Below are 18,650 nucleotides of genomic sequence, written 5' to 3'. Positions count from 1 at the left end.
AGCCAACACCTTCTTCAGGAAAATAGAATACACCATCCCATTAAAAACCAGAGACTGAAATTCAAGAAAATATGAATAAATGGGGGCCAGCTATTACATCATATCACAATCATATGTTACATTCTGCATAACCTCTTTGTTAAAAACACTACACAAATTACATAACATCATACACCTAAAGAAAAAAAAGTTTTTATACATATGTTTCTATTAACGTCGTCTTCATAGAAGAACACTTCTTTTTCCCAAAAGACAGATATATTAATATGTATATTATTCAAAGGTAGTTCAGGTATGTCGCACAGTATAATCCATGATTAAGATTAGCCCGTAACGTTCATCGCCGAATCTAGAACAATCTGGAGCAGCCAAAAATACACACAGTTAAGGATATTGCACACTACTCTATACAGTGGTGCTTATTATATCCGATAAACCAAATTACGGTGCTAACCTTAACATTGATGTCGCCAAAGATACACACAGCACGGCAAACCTGCCTTGACTTTTGTCGGGAGAGCTTTATGATATAATCCAATCCCGAAAGCCTCCCGATACACATGTGTTCTGGGAATAAAACAGATTGGGAGGACACGAATATTAGAGAAGCTGTCCCCTGGGGAATTCTAATAATAGGCGATGAACGTTACGGGCTAATCTTTCAAACACTGTTCATGCCCTGAAAGAGTACGCTGCTTACCAGATAAGGGGGGCATGTTTTTAGCTGTATGATTGTGAACAGAAGATTAAAGGTATGTCATGTCTCTATACTGGCAGGACTGTATGTATATTTTACCGTGGAATGCTGATGTTGTCAAGGCTCTAATTACTAAAATGTAATAAATCAAGGTAATATGCCTCAATGACGGGTTTTTAAACATGCCCATGCTTAGGATTATAAATTCCATGCAGTTATGTTCTGTGAGCAAAATGAGGATGGCTCATTTTATACTTATCTTGGGCCGCTGTATCTCTATGTGAGAATGAAGGACTAGATATTGAGACATGGACTATACTGTGCGACATACCGGAACTACCTTTGAATAATATACATATTAAGATATATGTCTTTTGGGAAAAAGAAGGGTTCTTCTATGAAGACGATGTTAATAGAAACATATGTATACATTTTTTTTTAAAAAGGTGTATGATGTTATGTAATTTGTGTAGTGTTTTTAACAAAGAGGTTATGCAGAATGTAACATATGATTGTGATATGATGTAATAGCTGGCCCCCATTTATTCATATTTTCTTGAATTTCAGTCTCTGGTTTTTAATGGGATGGTGTATTCTATTTTCCTGAAGAAGTTGTGGCTACTCATTGATTGCCCACCGAAACGCGTCGATGCACAAGAAAGGGAGAATTACTTTGAGTTTTGGGAGACAATAATTCTGATGGAAGAGTAATAATATTGATCAGAACGGATCTCTGATTTACCTCTGTATTTCTCCCTACGCTAATAGGAATCAATTTTTTCCTTATTCTCTGTCCCGAGATTTGATTTGATTTTATTTTGTTTTGGCCATTGCTATTGTATATGTATATTGTAAATGTATGTGTATTCTTATGATTAAGATTGTGTTTACATTAGGTTTGTTTGACACAAGCCTGAGCTGTTTTTAACCTGTCTAAATAAATTTTATTTTCTTTTTTATATTTACTATTTCTGCATTTCCTCATTGTTCGTTACATGTGATGCACTAAGATTTTATGTTTATATTGCTGAGCTGAATGAATGCCTAGGTTCAATACTGCCCAAGGGGGATCTTATTTTCTGACATGTATATTAGGAACCCAGGCCACACAAAAAGTGCACCTAACAACTGACTTGCCTCTTAGTTCACTATTAGAATTGTTGTCAGGCTGGGGGGAAGAATGAATGTTTCAGAATTCATGTTTAAAACTATCACTTTTAAATTGATAGTTCTCAATGCACAGTTATAATTTGATGTACTAAGGTAAAAAGGTGGTTTTGCATGTTAACTAAATATATTTTTGAAGTTTGAAGACACTTTGTCATATTTGTATACTTTTGCTGCAAGATGTCTTTACAAATTAAAGTGTTCCTAAAGTTAATGGTGCAGGACTCCCTAGTTACATAATTTCTTTATCAGCAATTAACCTTTAAATAAATGCTTGCCTGTTAGACATATTTTTATTGATTTTAATGGTGTGTTAAAGTGCACTGGTTATGGTAGGTCCAGGAGTGCTTGCTTCAGAGTAGTAAAGATTACCAAAAAGTAAAGGTTTATTATGATATAGCTCAGTTTATAAAATGTGTTGCATGTCTTTGATTACTCATCTGAAACCTGCTTTTCATGGCTACACTCCTTGGACTCTAAACACTCTGCACCCACTGACATCATACACATCCATAAATAGTGCAATACTTCTGTATGCTTTGGAGTTTTTGAATGTGCAATTTATAGGTTTCTGGTTTATGATTTCCGTACAACTCACACATGATTTTCTGGGTATATAGTATATCAAACTTATGAACTGAAAAAGTTTGAATGAACATGGCTAAAGAATCCACTCATGCTGCTGTAGCCAGTCAATGGCCCTCTTTGCGTGAATGGAGGGGGTGTGTAGAAAGGGTTTGATCAAAAAACATGGTGTTGATTATTTAGGTTATTTTAACTTCCAGACGAAGCATCTTCTTAGAATGGTTCCAGCTGGGCGAGACCTTTGCCTAAACAATGTACTACAATCTTTTTGTAATGTTATTAGTATAGTACTCCTTACCCCTGATGGGGTGGGGAAGGGCAGAAGCACTTAAACTGGGCAGATTGCACTCTACTCTCTACATGTTAGACCATAAGTGAGAGCTCAGTGGGATGGACGAAGTTTACATTGTCTGGGTTAGCAGGATTAAAAACTAGCATCGGCAAACCCAATAGTTCTGGATTCAACCACCAGTCTTTTGGATTTACCAATGCTTGTTTGCCTTAATTTTTGCAAAGCATTTTATTCGCATTTGCTATTTTTGGTCTTAAAAAGCACCCATTGCCAAAGTTGCCACAGGCTTGTAAGAGAACTTCTTTGTGTTTGGATGTGCTCCTTGTGAAAGGGTGGGAAATACACTGAAATTAGCAATGGCTGAAGTAGGCTGACCCATTGGTTCATGCTGCATACTGTAGAGTGCAGAATGGATGGCGTAATGATAGACCAATGGATAAAGAGGGCTGGCTGAAAGCCCCTATAAGCAGGTACATTAAACATATACATGTATTACAATCAAAAATGCCACTGCGGAGGGAGGAGCTTCGCGCGCACCCAAGATGGTCGCGTGAGCACAGGGCTCCCGGACCCTCGCCACCTCCATCGACTATCCTGTACTTTATCCTGGTTCGGACGACGGGTGTTTATTGGCGCAGTTCTACTGATCATTTACCTGTTCCCAAAAACTTTTTTGGACTTCGGGGTCCAGAGCTACAGATCGCCGCAGTTTCTGGCCTGCTCCAGGGTGACGCCCCGAGCTATCTTGTCTGGCCTGCCGTCCAGTAAGTGAACAACAACGGACTGCCTGACTTGCATGGGCTGGCGACCCCTTTTGGTTTCGATTCCCGTCCGGAGATCAACCTGACTTTGTTAGCTACGTAGACGGCCGGACGTGCCTATACTTTTGGTCTATCCGCTTCTGATGCTGATCTGTCGTGGCTTTCAGTCCTGAGACTGGCACCACCTTCGCCCTTTTGGTCCTGCATTTGCCACCGCAGTCACCATTTTCACCCGCCAACAGGCGACCCGTACGGGTCCTGGATCTAAGATGGCCACCAAGCCAGAGAGTGAGAGGCGCAAGACTAAACCGGGCGTTCGAGGGAGTGCTTTGCAAACAAACATTATGGACCGGTACACCCTCCCTAAAGGATCGCCGGGCGCAGCATCTAAACCCTCGACGGCAATGCCGGAGGACTCATCGATTGAGGAAGAGCCCTCGTTGCGGGATCTCATGGGCGCCATTACCGGTATGAAGGCTTCATTGGGGCAACAATATGAGGCCTTGACTCTCAAACTGGATACTGTGTCGATTGATGTCAATCTGATCAGGGCGGATTTGGCGAAGACAAACGAAAAGGTCAAATCCCTGGATCTCAAGACCACTAGCCTGGTCACTGACGTCTCTGACTTACAGGCTGAAGTCGGGAATCTGCGGAAAGCTAATGACTATTTCTCTGGGCGCCTAGAGGACTATGAAAGCCGTGCCAGGCGCAACAACATCCGCCTGATTGGGGTCCCGGAATCATCGACTGCTGCCTCGACGGACTTATTGGTGGAAGACCTGGTGCTGAATCACTTGGCGCCCAAGGGTCTCAGCAAGTTTTTTGCTGTCGAGCGTGCACATAGGATCCCCGGCGGCACACCTAAATCGGGTGCTAACCCACGACCCATCATTGCGAGGATCTTTCATTTCCGGGACAGAGACGCTATCCTGCAGGCTTCGAGGCAGTCTGGTCCCATTGCCTTTGAGAACTCTACTGTCAGCTTCTATCCGGACTTTACACAACAGGTCCAGAAACAGAGGCTGGGGTTTCAAGGAGTCAAGAAGAGACTCCGGGAAAGGTCTATGAAGTATGCCATGCTCTTCCCGGCCCGTTTGCGGGTGGTTCATAGGGATCGTACCTTTTTCTTTGACCATCCTGGGGTCGTGAGTGACTGGCTTGACTCGCTGCCTGCGGATCAAGAACCTTTTGAGGACTCTGGCAGATCGGATCGGGCGGACGGAGGCCCGACGGAGCAGGAGTAGATATCGACTTTGACCCCGTACCCTTCATGTTAGCTTTGAACTGTGCTATGCTGTGTCATTAATGTTTGCAAGTATTAGTCCTTTTAGGGGCGGGTGGGGGGTGAGCGGGTCCTTTCTCCTCCTGGGTTTTCTTTTCGTAGATTAGTTGGGTGGTTGGGCGACAGGCACACTGCAAGTTTATGGGGCTTTTTGGTCTTCAGCAGGGGTGCGGGGTGGGGGTATAGTTGTTTTGGTATTGTTGGGGGGACTGGGTTGTTGGTTTGAATTTTATTGTTATTTGCAAGGCGAAGGAAAGGCAAACTCCTGTTTTCTGCAGTTGCTTTGGGTGTGGGGCGGGGAAGGGGCTTAATTCGGGGATGGGGGGTAGGGGACTTCAGATATTGTGTTGGAACGTGAACGGGTTGGGGGATGGGATCAAGAGGAGGGTGGTGCTGCAATTGCTGAAACGTTTGTCTCCGGATGTTGTCTTACTGCAGGAGACTCATTTGCTCGGCAACAAGTGCTACGCTCTGAATAGGCGTGGTTATCGCCTTGTGGCACACTCGGGTTTCACTTCAGGCTCCAGAGGGGCGGGCATTCTGGTTCGGACCTCCCTCCCCTTGGCCATTGATGATGTCATACTGGATGATAAGGGACGATATGCCGCCATTGTGGGGCGCTGGGAAGGGAAGGTTCTTATTCTGATTTCCGTGTACGTGCCCCCGGGCCTCCAAGCCACCACATTCGCGGATCTGAGTGGACTTATCCTGGGTCTCCCCGAGGGTCTGCTTTTGGTTGGGGGTGATTTTAATGCGGTGGTCTCGGGGATGTGTGACCGTCACCCTCCCAGGGAACTGCCGAAGGCCCAGACTTGGTTGGGTGACTTCCTAGAGACGCTGGGGCTCACTGATTGCTGGCGCTTGCTTCACCCGGGGCGGTTACAATATACCTATCATTCTGGTGCTCATGGTAGTCTCTCGAGGTTAGATCATATATTGCTGCCCTCGGCCCATGCGTCCCTCATACGGGAAGTTAAACATCTGGCAAGGGGTATCTCGGACCATTCTCCGCTTTGGCTGGTGGTTGATGCACGGCAGGGTTCGGCGGGCCGAGTGGCTCCGATTAACCCCTGGTATTTGAAGGACCCCAGGGTCAGGGCTGAGCTGGTTAAAACACACGATTGTTATTTTGCGGAAAATGTGGGCTCTGTTTCCTCCCCAAGTTTAATTTGGGAAGCTTACAAGACTGTCATTCGTGGCCAGGCCCTCTCGTTGATTGGTAGCGTGAAGTTGGCCAACCGTGCTGAGATGGTTCGCCTTGAGGGGGAGGTCACAGCCCTGGAGGGGTGCTTGGAATCTGAGGTCACTGCTGAGGGGTTACATCTATTGGAGTTGAAACAACATGAATACAGGGCTCTGGTCACAGAAGCTGCTAAGGAAATGGGAAGGGAACAGCAGGGCCGCCTGTATGATGTGGGTGATAAGGCTGAGAAATTACTTGCTTGGCTGGATAAGAGGGAGAATGCAAGTCGTGTCGTCCCTGTGATTGTTGCGGAGAATGGAGAGTGTTGTCCTGACCCTGCTGATATTGTCACATGTTTTGCCGATTACTTCCGCGAGGTGTATTCCCAGGTGTCTGATCGATCTGAGCAGGACTCCCACCTGCTATTGCGGGATATTGCACTTCCCCGATTGCCTGACATTGATAGGGACGCTCTGGATGCGCCGCCTACTGTGGACGAGATTGCCGCTGCTGTCCGTTCGGTCCGATCCGGCAAGGCTTCGGGCCCTAATGGGCTCCCCATTGAGCTATATAAACTACGCCCCGACACGCTAGCTCCACATCTGCGCTCTATGTTTCTCGAGTCTTTGGAGGTGGGTTCTCTCCCACCAGACCAGAGACTGGCCACTATAGTCGTCATCCACAAAGATGGTAAACCTCGGGATCGCTGTGCCTCTTTTAGACCCATTTCGTTGATTAATGCGGAGCCTAAAATCTTGGCCAGGCTGCTGGCGACACGTTTGGCGACTGTCATTGGGGACCTGGTTCACCCTGATCAATCCGGCTTTATACCGCATCGCAACACGGCGCTTAACCTCCGAAGGTTGCATGGCGTCTTGGCACGAGCCGAGACGCTACGTGAGCCCGCCATCTTGGCGTCCTTGGACGCTACGATGGCGTTTGATACGATTGAATGGCCGTATTTGTGGGCGGTTCTTGCCAAGTTTGGTTTCGGTCCAGAGTTTGTTCGGTGGGTCAAATTGCTCTACGCCGGTCCCATGGCTCAGGTGGTGGTCAATGGTTGGGTCTCTGCACCCTTCGCACTGGGCAGGGGTACGCGACAGGGCTGTCCCCTGTCCCCCTTGTTGTTGCTCTCGCCTTGGAACCACTGGCGGCCTGGTTGAGGTGGGAGCCGTCCCTGAAGGGCATTAGATGGAATTCGGAGTTTGAGGACCGTATATCTCTCTATGCTGATGATATCCTGCTGTATCTCACATCTCCCCGTAAATCCCTCATTGTACTGTTCGATGTCTTAACGTCCTTTCGCAAAAACTCGGGTCTTGTCATCAATTGGTCGAAGTCCTGTGTATACGTCCTGTCGGGAGACGCCCCTCTTCTGCCAAGTGGTTGTCCTATCGCGATTGTGAGAGATGGATTTAAATACCTAGGCATTTTTATCACTCTGAAACCTGAACTGCGGTTTGACCGGAACTTGCTGCCCCCTCTTCAGCGCCTTCGGGCAGATGTTGTCGCTTGGGGGAAACTCCCTCTCTCTCCCCTAGGTAGAGCGGCATTGTTTAAGATGATGTCACTGCCCCGCTTCCTCTACGCATTGCAAAACACACTTGACGTTGTCCCGGCTAAATATTTCCGTGAGGTTGAGAGTTTACAGAGACAACTGGTGTGGGGGGGTAGGCCCCGGATCGCCATCGCTAAACTGTCGCTCCCGTGGTACGACGGTGGAATTGCTTTGCCTGATATCCGTCGCTACTATTGGGCGTCTCAATTGGGGGCAATAAATCATTGCATGTATGGCCCTTTGCCGAATCCGGCCTTCGAGATGGACAAATGGTTGTTACCGGGGGGTGACTATAATAGAGCCCTCTACTCGAGAATCACCCCTCGAAACGTAACGGGCCCCACTAGGACGGCTGTCCAGGTGTGGAGACATGCTTCCATGGCGCTTGGGTGGACTGATAAATTGACCCACTGTATGCATCCGATAGACTTGGCTCTCTCTGGCAGTCGAAGGGGTTTGATAGGTGGGACTTGATAGGTATCAGCAGGATTGATGATGTTTGGACTAAGGGGAGAATGAAGACGTTTGAGGAATTGAAAACCGAGTACGCTCTGAGCGATCGCGAATTTTTTCGCTATGCGCAAGTCCGCCACGCGGTGCTCTCGGTCTTCCCTTCGGGTGTGGAGATTCCGGAGTCGTCCCCGCTTGAGGACAGGGTACTAGACGGACATGTTCCTGAAAGCACGATTTCGCTTATTTATAAAAAATTGATCAACTCCAGGTCTGATCTCCTGTTTCGCCTTAGAGAGGTCTGGATTGGTGATGGGCTGGAGCTGGACGATGAGGACTGGCAGGCGGCGATCTCCTCCCCTAAAGAGGTGGCCATCCAGGCGCGCCTTAGATTTGTGCAACTTAAAATCCTGCATAGAGTGTATGTGACTGGTCCCCGTTTGGTACACATGGGCTTTTCTGTGGATGGATTGTGTCGGCGTGGATGCGGTCTCCTGGGCACCTTTTTACATATCGTTTGGGAGTGCCCTGAGATAGTGCGATTCTGGACCAGTGTGCACGAGGTGATGAGTGAGGTTACGGGGGTGCGATCGATGCCGGAGGCTAGGAGATGCTTACTGAATGTATGGGAACCGAACGACTACTCCGTATCGCAGCTTCGATGGGTGACCTTGGGCAATATGATCGCCAAAAGAGACATTGCGCAACTGTGGGGTGCTCAGGGACCGCCCGGGATTCGGAAATGGAAACAAAACATGGACTGGTGCATGTTCAGGGAAAAAACTGTATATATTTCCCGGGGTACCCCCCGAAAATGGGGGAAGATATGGACTCAGTGGAACACTTACCGTGGCGATATATGTACCCCCCCTCTCCTTGACCCAGATGTTGCACCTACGTCCCCGTAACCCGAGGGTTCCTCCACCTCTTACTGTGTATTGGATACATTTTGTTCCTTCTGCCCCCCCCCATGCGAGACTCTTTCTTGATGGAAAATACGCTCATTGGTTGACCTTCCCGCTCCCGCACCATGTAATGCAACGTTGTTTATATTGCTGTCTTCTCTTTTTCTTTGTTCCTTGCAAGTTGTTTGTGTTTGTATTTATAAAATTAATAAAAAGTTTCAAAAAAAACCAATGACAGATATCTCTGCTCAGGACCAACATGGCATTGCGGACAGGGAAATCTAGTAACACTGGTACCCACCCAAAAAGATTGAGAAATGTTACTATGACCTAACAGCTCGGTGGCTAACAGGCTGTTAGGCCAGAGGTTTCTAACAGCCGAGTCAACTGAGGCTCTGTTGTCAGAAAACCTGCTGTTTCCCAAATTTAAATGGGCTAACGGAACCATGAGTTTGGCTGAACAGTGCCTCCAATTTTTATGGCATATGTACCATTCTGTAAAAAAAGGGAAGTATCCTTTGGATTTAGTCAAACCTATTCATTCACTATTCATCTGTACCATATACTCGATTTTTTGTATGTTCCCCATTCGTACATAATCACCATTGCACTCGAGACAAGTATATCATACTACTCCCTTAGAGAGTGATTAATAGTCGAAATTGCAGAAATATACATCGATTTATTGGTTAGAAAAAACCATGATGGGGGAATGTTGGTAAAAACAGGGAGAAGTTTTATTATCACGGTCCGAGTATACCACGATGACAAGATTCTGCCGTGCCGACCGCCTTGAGTAAACCCTAAATACAAAGAGAGGGGCGAAAAGAACGGGTGAACAATAAAACGAGCCCGGTCGGAGACGATCAAAGGGACAATAATTATCCAGCGAAACAAAGCTCTGGGGTTCCTTCTTTTAAATAAATTCATTTTATTGTAAATCAGATTCACCGAGGTGAACCCGCAAGAAGATTTCCTGACAACGGGGACAAGTTATTAGTTTAGTGGTTAAGAACAGGACACCTGGAACGTGTACTGTCTCCTCTGATATTTTCAGAAACACCTGCTGTAACCATCGAATGGATGCCCAGTGGATACACTTTACTCTACAATTATTTGAAGGGTACTGGGAGTATTAACAGTATTTCTGTAAAAGGCACTGGGAATATTGAAATTCTTGTCATCGAGCCAATTATAGAACTTTGAGAGTACGAACTGTTTGTCTTGAAAAAGATGTTGAAACAATTTTAAACCCTCGAAATGCGTTGACGCCTACTTTTAAACATAATCTGTAAACTCGGCAGAGGTCTTCGAGTATGGGGTGCCGGGACTTTCTGCCACAAATTTTGTTGTAAAACAGATATGTAACAAACAAGGAGCACATTTCATTTACCTGTGTTATGTACTCTCTTAGTATTTCTATGTGATTTTTTACTTTTTATTGTGTTTATTAATTGTGATCATATATTGGTTTCGATACCTATGAATTTGTACTGATGTTAGGATACCCAGTATATGTTAGATATGGCGCTTCTCCCTGTTTTTATTGATATTCTTTTGTTATGTGTTTGTTATTTTGACCGGTGGATCGATTTATATTTTTGCAAAAAAAAAAAAAATGCCACTGCGAGTACCTCCTTACCTGTGAGGTGGTGATGGTTGGTGGAATCCAGACAAGACTGTTTATTGGCTTAAAACTCCTCAGACAGCTTATTGCAGAGGGATGATTGGCCTGGAGCCCAGGATGCCGTGGGCGTTTATTGGTGCTGTGCCTTTCACAACTCTGTCTTGGTGTTGGGTAATTCCTGCCCCGGTGTCGTGAGCCAGGGCTTTAGATAGTGGGAGATGCCCCCCCCCCCTCCACTCATTACTGACAAACACTTGTTCACATATAATCCTGTCATAGGCTGCCCTCCACTTCCTTTACCCAGGCCTTTTCGTGAGGTCGACGCTAATTATCCAACTTCGTAGGAAATTTTGCAAGGGCCCCTGTTGCTTTTTTCCTGTCTGCGGAAACCTGAAGGCGGATCGACAACAGTGTGGTTAGAGGGCATTTTGCAATTTTTGTTGTGCCACAAAACCAGGCATTTGTTTGCAGGTATCACTGCGCGCCACGCTCGGCCTGACGAAGGTAAGTGAATTAATGAAATGTCTCTGTGAGTCTTTTAAATACGAAATATTATTTCATTTCTTTTCCCCCAAACAATCAACTACTCAGCACCCTAATACTGGGCAATTGCATCCATGGATCAGCAACAGACGAATCTGGGTGCGCAGCCAGCTTAACGCTGGGGGTTAGGAAAGGGGAGGGGCGGTTGGCGGCGTGGTCAGTAGGGTGCCTGGGGAGAGATGTAGCACGAGTCAACAGGAATTCCCTAAACAGTGGATACTGGTGAGACATATATGGGAAATATAAACCGTGTCAGAGGCAGTGGTCGAAGTGGGGAAAAAAAAAGTAGGGGAACTGTGGGTGGAGAATCAGGGGGCGGGAATAACTGAAGATTGAATCAGTGGGCGGAGTCAGGGGTGTGGCTAGAAATAGCAAAACATACACATTTTTTGTACGTTTAGCATTTCACTGACCAGTTACAGCTTATAACGTTATTTAATTAAACAATGGATAAACATGTTTATTTGAGGTTTAATTCAGGAAAAAGCAAACACTCATAAGGAATACAAGTTTATGTTAAGCGTGTGAAATATAAGCCAGAACAACATGTTACCTTAATGCTTTTACTCTCATTGTTCAGAAATCCATGATTATTTTTTGTCTCAAACATTGAGGTCATGAATACAGGGCTCCTCCTGTACACATGTGTTAAGCAGGGCTCAGAAGAGAAAGGGACTCTTCAGGAGAATCTAGACTCAAGGAAACCCACAAAGGCTCCTTCATATTCATGTCAGCCAGCTAGCTGCTCAATCATAATATAGCAAAAAGAACAACTGAATGCAGAAAAATACCATACATTCATCCCAGTACAGAGATCGGGGCCTAAATCCATTGTTTCTTTGCTCACCATGCCATTCCAGTTTGGACCCAGCCATATGCAAATCAGTCTTGATCCTGCACCCAATGGGAACAGGGTCCTCCCTGGACGGGAAACAAGCATCCTAGGACCGGTTTCGGGCTTTCAGCCCTCATCAGCCCGGATAGCTTGATTCAAGTGGCAGGGAGAGCACGGGACTCATGTCTGACCATACCTGTCCCACTCGGGGTGACAAATGCAAAAAGAACAATTGATGAACAGAATGAGGAACGATGTCATACATTCACCCCAGTTCAGAGATCTGGGCTTAAATCCATAGTTTTTTGCTCACCATGCCATTTCAGTTTGGACCCAGCCATATGCAAATCAGTCTTGATCCTGCGCCCAATGTGAACAGTCCAGCCCGAACTGCCAGGCCATATGTATTCAAGTGTCCTTTCATTTGGGAAGTGAAAACAAAGCAGTACCCCCTGAACTATGCACATAACATATTTCTCTTTGATATGCATGGTACATGTCCTTTGCAGGAGGCATATTACCCCTCTGCACTACCTTAGATGAGGCAAACAGCCACCAGACAAAACATGCTCCCATCTCTCTCCAGCAGGTACATTGATCACCAAAGTTATCTTGGCACTTGTATTGTTGACCAAAACCTGCTTAATATACAAAGAAATTTGCAGTGTTTTTAAAACTCCTGCACTTATACAAGACCGGTCCCCCCAAACTAAACTGGCCCCCTACCCTTCCAGTCGCCCTGGGAAACGCCTGCTCCTGTCCTTTCACTACTCCTGTCCAGTCAGTACTCCTGCTCGATCAACACTGCGGCTTCGTCAATTCCCCTGCCCCCTCACTGCTCCTGCCCTGTTCACTGCTCCTGCCCTGTTCACTGCTCCTGCCCTGTTCACTGCTCCTGCCCTGTTCACTGCTCCTGCCCTGTTCACTGCTCCTGCCTTGTTCACTGCTCCTGCCTTGTTCACTGCTCCTGCCCTGTTCACTGCTCCTGCCCTGTTCACTGCTCCTGCCCTGTTCACTGCTCCTGCCCTGTTCACTGCTCCTGCCCTGTTCACTGCTCCTGCCCTGTTCACTGCTCACTTCCGTTCCCCGCTCCTGCCCTGTTCCCCGCTCCTGCCCTGTTCACCGCTCCTGTCCGTTCCCAGTGCCTAATCACTGCTTCTGCCCCGTCACCTCTCCTGCCCCGTCACCTCTCCTGCTCCGTCACCTCTCCTGCCCGTCATGTCACCTGCCTGTCGTGTTGCCTGCCCGTCACTTCTTGTACCCGATCACCTCTCCTGCCCCGTCACTTCTCACTTCTCCTGTCCCGTCACTTCTCCTGTCCCGTCACTTCTCCTGCCCCGTTCACCGCTCCTGCCCCGTTCACTGCTCCTGCCCCGTTCACCGCTCCTGCCCCGTTCACCGCTCCTGCCCCGTTCACCGCTCCTGCCCCGTTCACCGCTCCTGCCCCGTTCACCGCTCCTGCCCCGTTCACCGCTCCTGCCCCGTTCACCGCTCCTGCCCCGTTCACCGCTCCTGCCCCGTTCACCGCTCCTGCCCCGTTCACCGCTCCTGCCCCGCTCACTGCTCCTGCCCCGCTCACTGCTCCTGCCCCGCTCACTGCTCCTGCCCCGTTCACTGCTCCTGCCCCGTTCACTGCTCCTGCCCCGTTCACTGCTCCTGCCCCGTTCACTGCTCCTGCCCCGTTCCCCGCTCCTGCCACGTTCCCCGCTCCTGCCACGTTCCCCGCTCCTGTCCGTTCCCCGCTCCTGCCCCGTTCACTGCTCCTGCCCCGTTCACTGCTCCTGCCCCGTTCACTGCTTTTGCCGGCTCAGAAGAGAAAGGGACCGTTCACTGCTCCTGCCTGGTTCACTGCTCCTGCCCCGTTCACTGCTCCTGCCCCGTTCACTGCTCCTGCCCCGTTCACTGCTCCTGCCCCATTCACTGCTCCGGCCCCGTTCACTGCTGCTGCCCCGTTCACTGCTCCTGCCGGCTCAGAAGAGAAAGGGACCGTTCACTGCTCCTGCCCCGTTCACTGCTCCTGCCCCGTTCACTGCTCCTGCCCCGTTCACTGCTCCTGCCCCGTTCATTGCTCCTGCCCCGTTCACTGCTCCTGCCGGCTCAGAAGAGAAAGGGACCGTTCACTGCTCCTGCCCGGTTTCCACTCCTGCTCAAGCCTAATCATTGCTCCTGCACCCATTACTTCTAATGCTTTGTCACTTCTCCTGCCCCGTCACCTCTCCTGCCCCATCACCTCTCCTGCCCCGTCGCCTCCCCTGCCCAGTCGCATCCCCTGCCCAGTCGCCTCTCCTGCCCAGTAACCTCTCCTTTCCTGCAAAGTTCACATATTGCCAAGAAGTAACTCAGTTCTGTGAGACTGCTGTACAGACTGCCCACTCAGTTACTAGCATCCACCTCAAGAGCTGTAGCTTTAGGCTCGCTGGCCCAATGCTGTTAAATTTCACACCAGCTGAAATTCGTTTTGGCAAACAGCCTTCTGCCCAGTCCACTACACAGCTCCAGACCCTGCTGTTCATATACAATCCTTGGGACAATTAGGAGCTTAGCAGTGAAGTGTATGTTCTTTTGTGCAGTTTATCATACCCAAATCCCCCTCAACATGCACAGCTACCAAATTAAACATTGATACCATCCCTGGTGGTACGTGCATAACACCCCAAATTAGTGATACATGCTGAGACGTTTGCCCGAATCTCCCATCCATCCCCCCCCCACCCCAGCCCTCCACACGCCCCCCCTGGCCCACGAGGCCTGCATGCAACATTTAGTAGCCCGATTGGCTCCTGTAAGACACAGCCCTCTACTGACTTCAGACAGAAACACTTTTACTCAGCCATCAACAAAAATCAGGGATTTGAGTGCAGCTGGAGTTAAAATGACTAACAAACAGCATCAGTAATCTATGCTTGTGAGTGATGCAACCTACTTTCTATTGGTGTCTATTCAAGGCAATTGGTTTCATATTGCGTGGTAAAAAACATAACGTATATTTTGCAGTGAAATACTCCTTACGAATGTGCTGCAGCTTCTGCCTCAGAGTTCAAACAGCCTTTCACACTGATGCATTCGTTGGCATCTCAGCACGCCCGGGCTGATGAGAAGTGAAATTTGAGCTAAAAGTTTACTCAAGACTTTGACTTAAAGGGCGTACATAATTAATAATTATAGCATCTGTTCGCGACGCCCCTGTTTAGTTTTAAAGGCACACCAGTGGCGTCACTAGGGTTGGTGTCATCCGGTGCGGGTAACTCAGGGTGTCACCCCCTCACGACTTACCGCATGGACCTCCTCCGCTCCGAATCCGCCAGTGGACACAGATGGGGAAATATAAGGACTAATATAAATGAGAAAAATTGGTCCCTCAAGAGGATGCTTAAATATTAGCATCAAATGCCCTGCCATTTATAAGGGAACATGAAGTATTATTGGCAGGCCCCAAACTGTGGTTGTCCATTTCTTTTTCCAAACTTCCCATTTTGAGGTTCACTTTACCTTATAGAAACACAGACTTTATAATTCCAATTGTTTGTATATTCTAAAGCATCTCTTCAAGCACATCACACACTGATGAGCCCACCCAACTACGACTTAGTTATTTCGACCAACAGTGCAACACTTTATTGAGAAATCTATTTTTTCTCTTTCCTAACCCTATTCAGTCCAAAGTTAATGCTCCTAAACATTTCCAAATTACGTTAAGCGTCACAGTGGCGCTGATAGTGGAGAAAATGTATTGTGCACCAATTTAGGTATTTTTGCAAATCTGGAAATAGAGCAAGCAGGATTTACACCAGGAGAACATGTATTTCCGTTACTTGTTTGTATATTATGAAATTAAGCGAACACAATGTTTTACACTTTCTAATATGACAGAATGCTCTAAAATGAAGGCAAAATCTGTTTCATACGATTTTAATTGATTCACTTTTTTTAAATTTAAGCAGCAAAATAAACCGCAAAATCTATTGGGTAGCTCATTTTTAACATATCTTTTTAATAAAGCATGAATTTTACCTTTATCTCTTCTGCAGAAAGAAATTATTTGAAAGGAAAATATGCATTCCATTTATTTTGTAATAAAAAATTGGTTTCCTTCATTTCCCCCTTTGCAAAACTGTTTATGCTGTAATGGCTGGAGCGAAATATATTTGTTACATTGCCCATCCTGCTTGAGACAAAAATGAAGCCAAAATGGATTCATGCCTTGATTATAAGTTCAACGTATCATAGGTTCAGATTCACTTTTGAGAGTCTTAAAATGTGAATTTACACGTGCAAATCAGTTTACTCACACATAGTATTACACCGGATGGTGTACTACTCTGTGGAAGTAAATCTACCCAGAGAGGTGGCAGTGGACGTTCCAGGACAGGATTGCCTTGCCGAATCGGTGATCACCTACATATCTATGAGTCTGTAACTAACTGCATCTCTGGAAGGCGGAGGCCTGTTACCATCCTGGATATGATGTGAGTTGTACGACTTTCAAAGGCGGCACCAACGTTTTGTCTTGGGATAGCATGGTGAAGAACAGCATATGGTGGGGGGGTTTTGCTTGCTAAAGTGATCTAAGAGGCACAACAGGTGCACTACAGCAATCATGATTACGCACCGGTGCCTATCATACGCAATGCTGCTGGGAGCTCTAACACCCATTCTGCCCCGGGGCACTGGTGTGATATGGTACCTGGACTATTTTGGGAATTAAAAAAAGCTTAAACTTACTACAGTGATAGGTGAAGCTTAGGGTGCGTGCCCCCCAGCCACACTGTGACTGTCTTCTTGGGCCGGCCTTGGTGGGGACTGTCTGGGAGTAATGCGATTGTGATCTGATTGTGTGCCACTGCACTGCCACATTTCTAAGTAACTTCATTCATATTTGTAAATGATATTTCTCTCTCTCACCTCGGCCTCCGGACCCAAGTCAGTCCCAAATTTGAAGGGGATACAACGGACGGTGCTCGCGATATCAAAGAAGGAAGGTGACAACCATTAATCCTTATTCTAGCAGCGCACCATCGCACGCACTCCCCTGCGCTGCCGGGTCTACTCCCACAGACGTGGTGCTGGCGCGCGACTGCCACGACGCGTCAGAGGAGCACTGCGAGGCGCGGGGGCAGTCCCTGGGCTGTCATTGGTAGCGCTAAAGATTGACGGCCCTGGGACCCACAAACTGGGTACGTCATCGCCGCGCATCCGCATCGCACCACCATCATCACATCACATCACCACTATAGGTGGTGCGTGCGTGTGTGGCGACGTGCTGCACTCACTGCACTGACTGGCTGCAGTATTTTAATTTGTAAGCAGTTGCAGCCTGCAAGTGCACACCAGCGTGGGATCTCTAGCACTCTCAACATAGTGTACTTCACTTTAACACACTGTACACAAAGGCTGTTTCCTACAGCCACCATGTGGCAAGAATACACACTGAGGCCAGGTTGGGTGGTCATGGGTAAAGAGTGTACCAAGATGCCAGTGTGGCCTCTGTCCCCACACCTTAGAGGCCAGGCACAGTTACAGGAAAAAGCTGCTGTATTGTTAAGCAGTTGTTTTTAAACAGCCTAATGTTTCTCACTCGTTTTAAATTAGAAGAATTATGAACTTAAAGAAAAGGAGAAATAAATAAACCTTGTTTCTACATTTTTGCAACACAAACATGCGCTGTGCTCATTTATTTAAAGTCAGAGAGGTTTGATTGTTTTACTGGCCAGAAGAAATATGGACAGGTCATTTACTAGCCACCATTTCCATTCCAAAACAAGCACCCTTGCGTTACAATGAAGACAAATCTCATATTTTCACCTCTCAGGCTGGGCCTCGCTGCAGTAAACAGCCATGTTTTCTTTCATGTCTGCATGTGCTCTGGGCCTCCTTCCTTCAGCCGCTCATAAACAAGGGATGTGCACCAGAGCCTGTACGCCTCATGTCCAACGAGCAACAAAGACAGACATAAACACACTCACAGCAGACGACTTCCGTATTCTTAATGAGGTAACAAGCAATGGAAAGGATGTATGAATGCAGCCTTGTGCTGATGAGCCTGGAGGCATAGCCTGGGAAAACTAAAAAGTTTCCTAATATTCTATATTGGTTTTACAGGTGACAAAACGTAATTGATAGTACCATTTTTAAAGCAGACACATGCAAACACACAAATTAGATTGCCGTTTTCCAATTCAAACTCTGCTACCAGTGCCTAACCCACTGAGCTAGCCTCACAGATGTCAGCTTCACGCTGATGAACTGAGCTAAAAGTTCATGCTTTGCAGATTGCATCACTGTGGGTTTTTAATGTAATGTACTTTGTTTTTATGAAGTGCTGTATCCAAGGCGGTGGCTTTACAGCACGTAGGCAAAGGGCAGGCGCATTGTCATTCGAAAGGGGCTAATCGGCCTCAATCTGAATGACAATGGGCCTGCCCTCAGGCTGAGAGCACTCAGGGAGGGGCTGCTGCAGCCTCTGGAGTCACAGAGAAGTGCGAGCAGCCCCTGGAATTGGGATGGAAAAAAAAAGTTCTCGTTTTTAGGGCTCGCCTGCTGATGCGCTTCAGCGCATAGCTGGCGAAGCTCTATAGGGGCTTATCCAGTGTTTATCCACTGGCGATTCCACTGGCGATTCCTTCAAGTGCATGTGCTTTTTAGGTCATTGCGCTTGCGCAAGCCCTAAAAAGCGCGTGCACAATGCCACCAGCCGCCTGCCTGCCTGCCTCGCATTACCACATCAAAGGCAGCCCTCCGAGCGCATTTCTCACCCCCTAATTA

General features: G+C 47.3%; 1 protein-coding gene across 1 annotated transcript in view; it reads left to right on the top strand.

The window, feature by feature from the left end:
* Nucleotides 1-10,770: 10,770 nt before the first annotated feature.
* NADK (NAD kinase) overlaps nt 10,771-18,650 on the top strand; it is a 412,984-nt gene continuing 405,104 nt past the window's right edge. Inside the window, exon 1 of the mRNA XM_078642447.1 lies at nt 10,771-11,014. The gene's annotated coding sequence lies outside the window, so the exon portion shown is untranslated. The remainder of the gene's footprint in view (nt 11,015-18,650) is intronic.

This window comes from Lissotriton helveticus, chromosome 5_1 (genome assembly GCF_964261635.1).
Source record: "Lissotriton helveticus chromosome 5_1, aLisHel1.1, whole genome shotgun sequence".
In the NCBI taxonomy this organism is placed as follows: Eukaryota; Metazoa; Chordata; class Amphibia; order Caudata; family Salamandridae; genus Lissotriton; species Lissotriton helveticus.
This window is presented reverse-complemented; position numbering and strand designations above follow the sequence as displayed.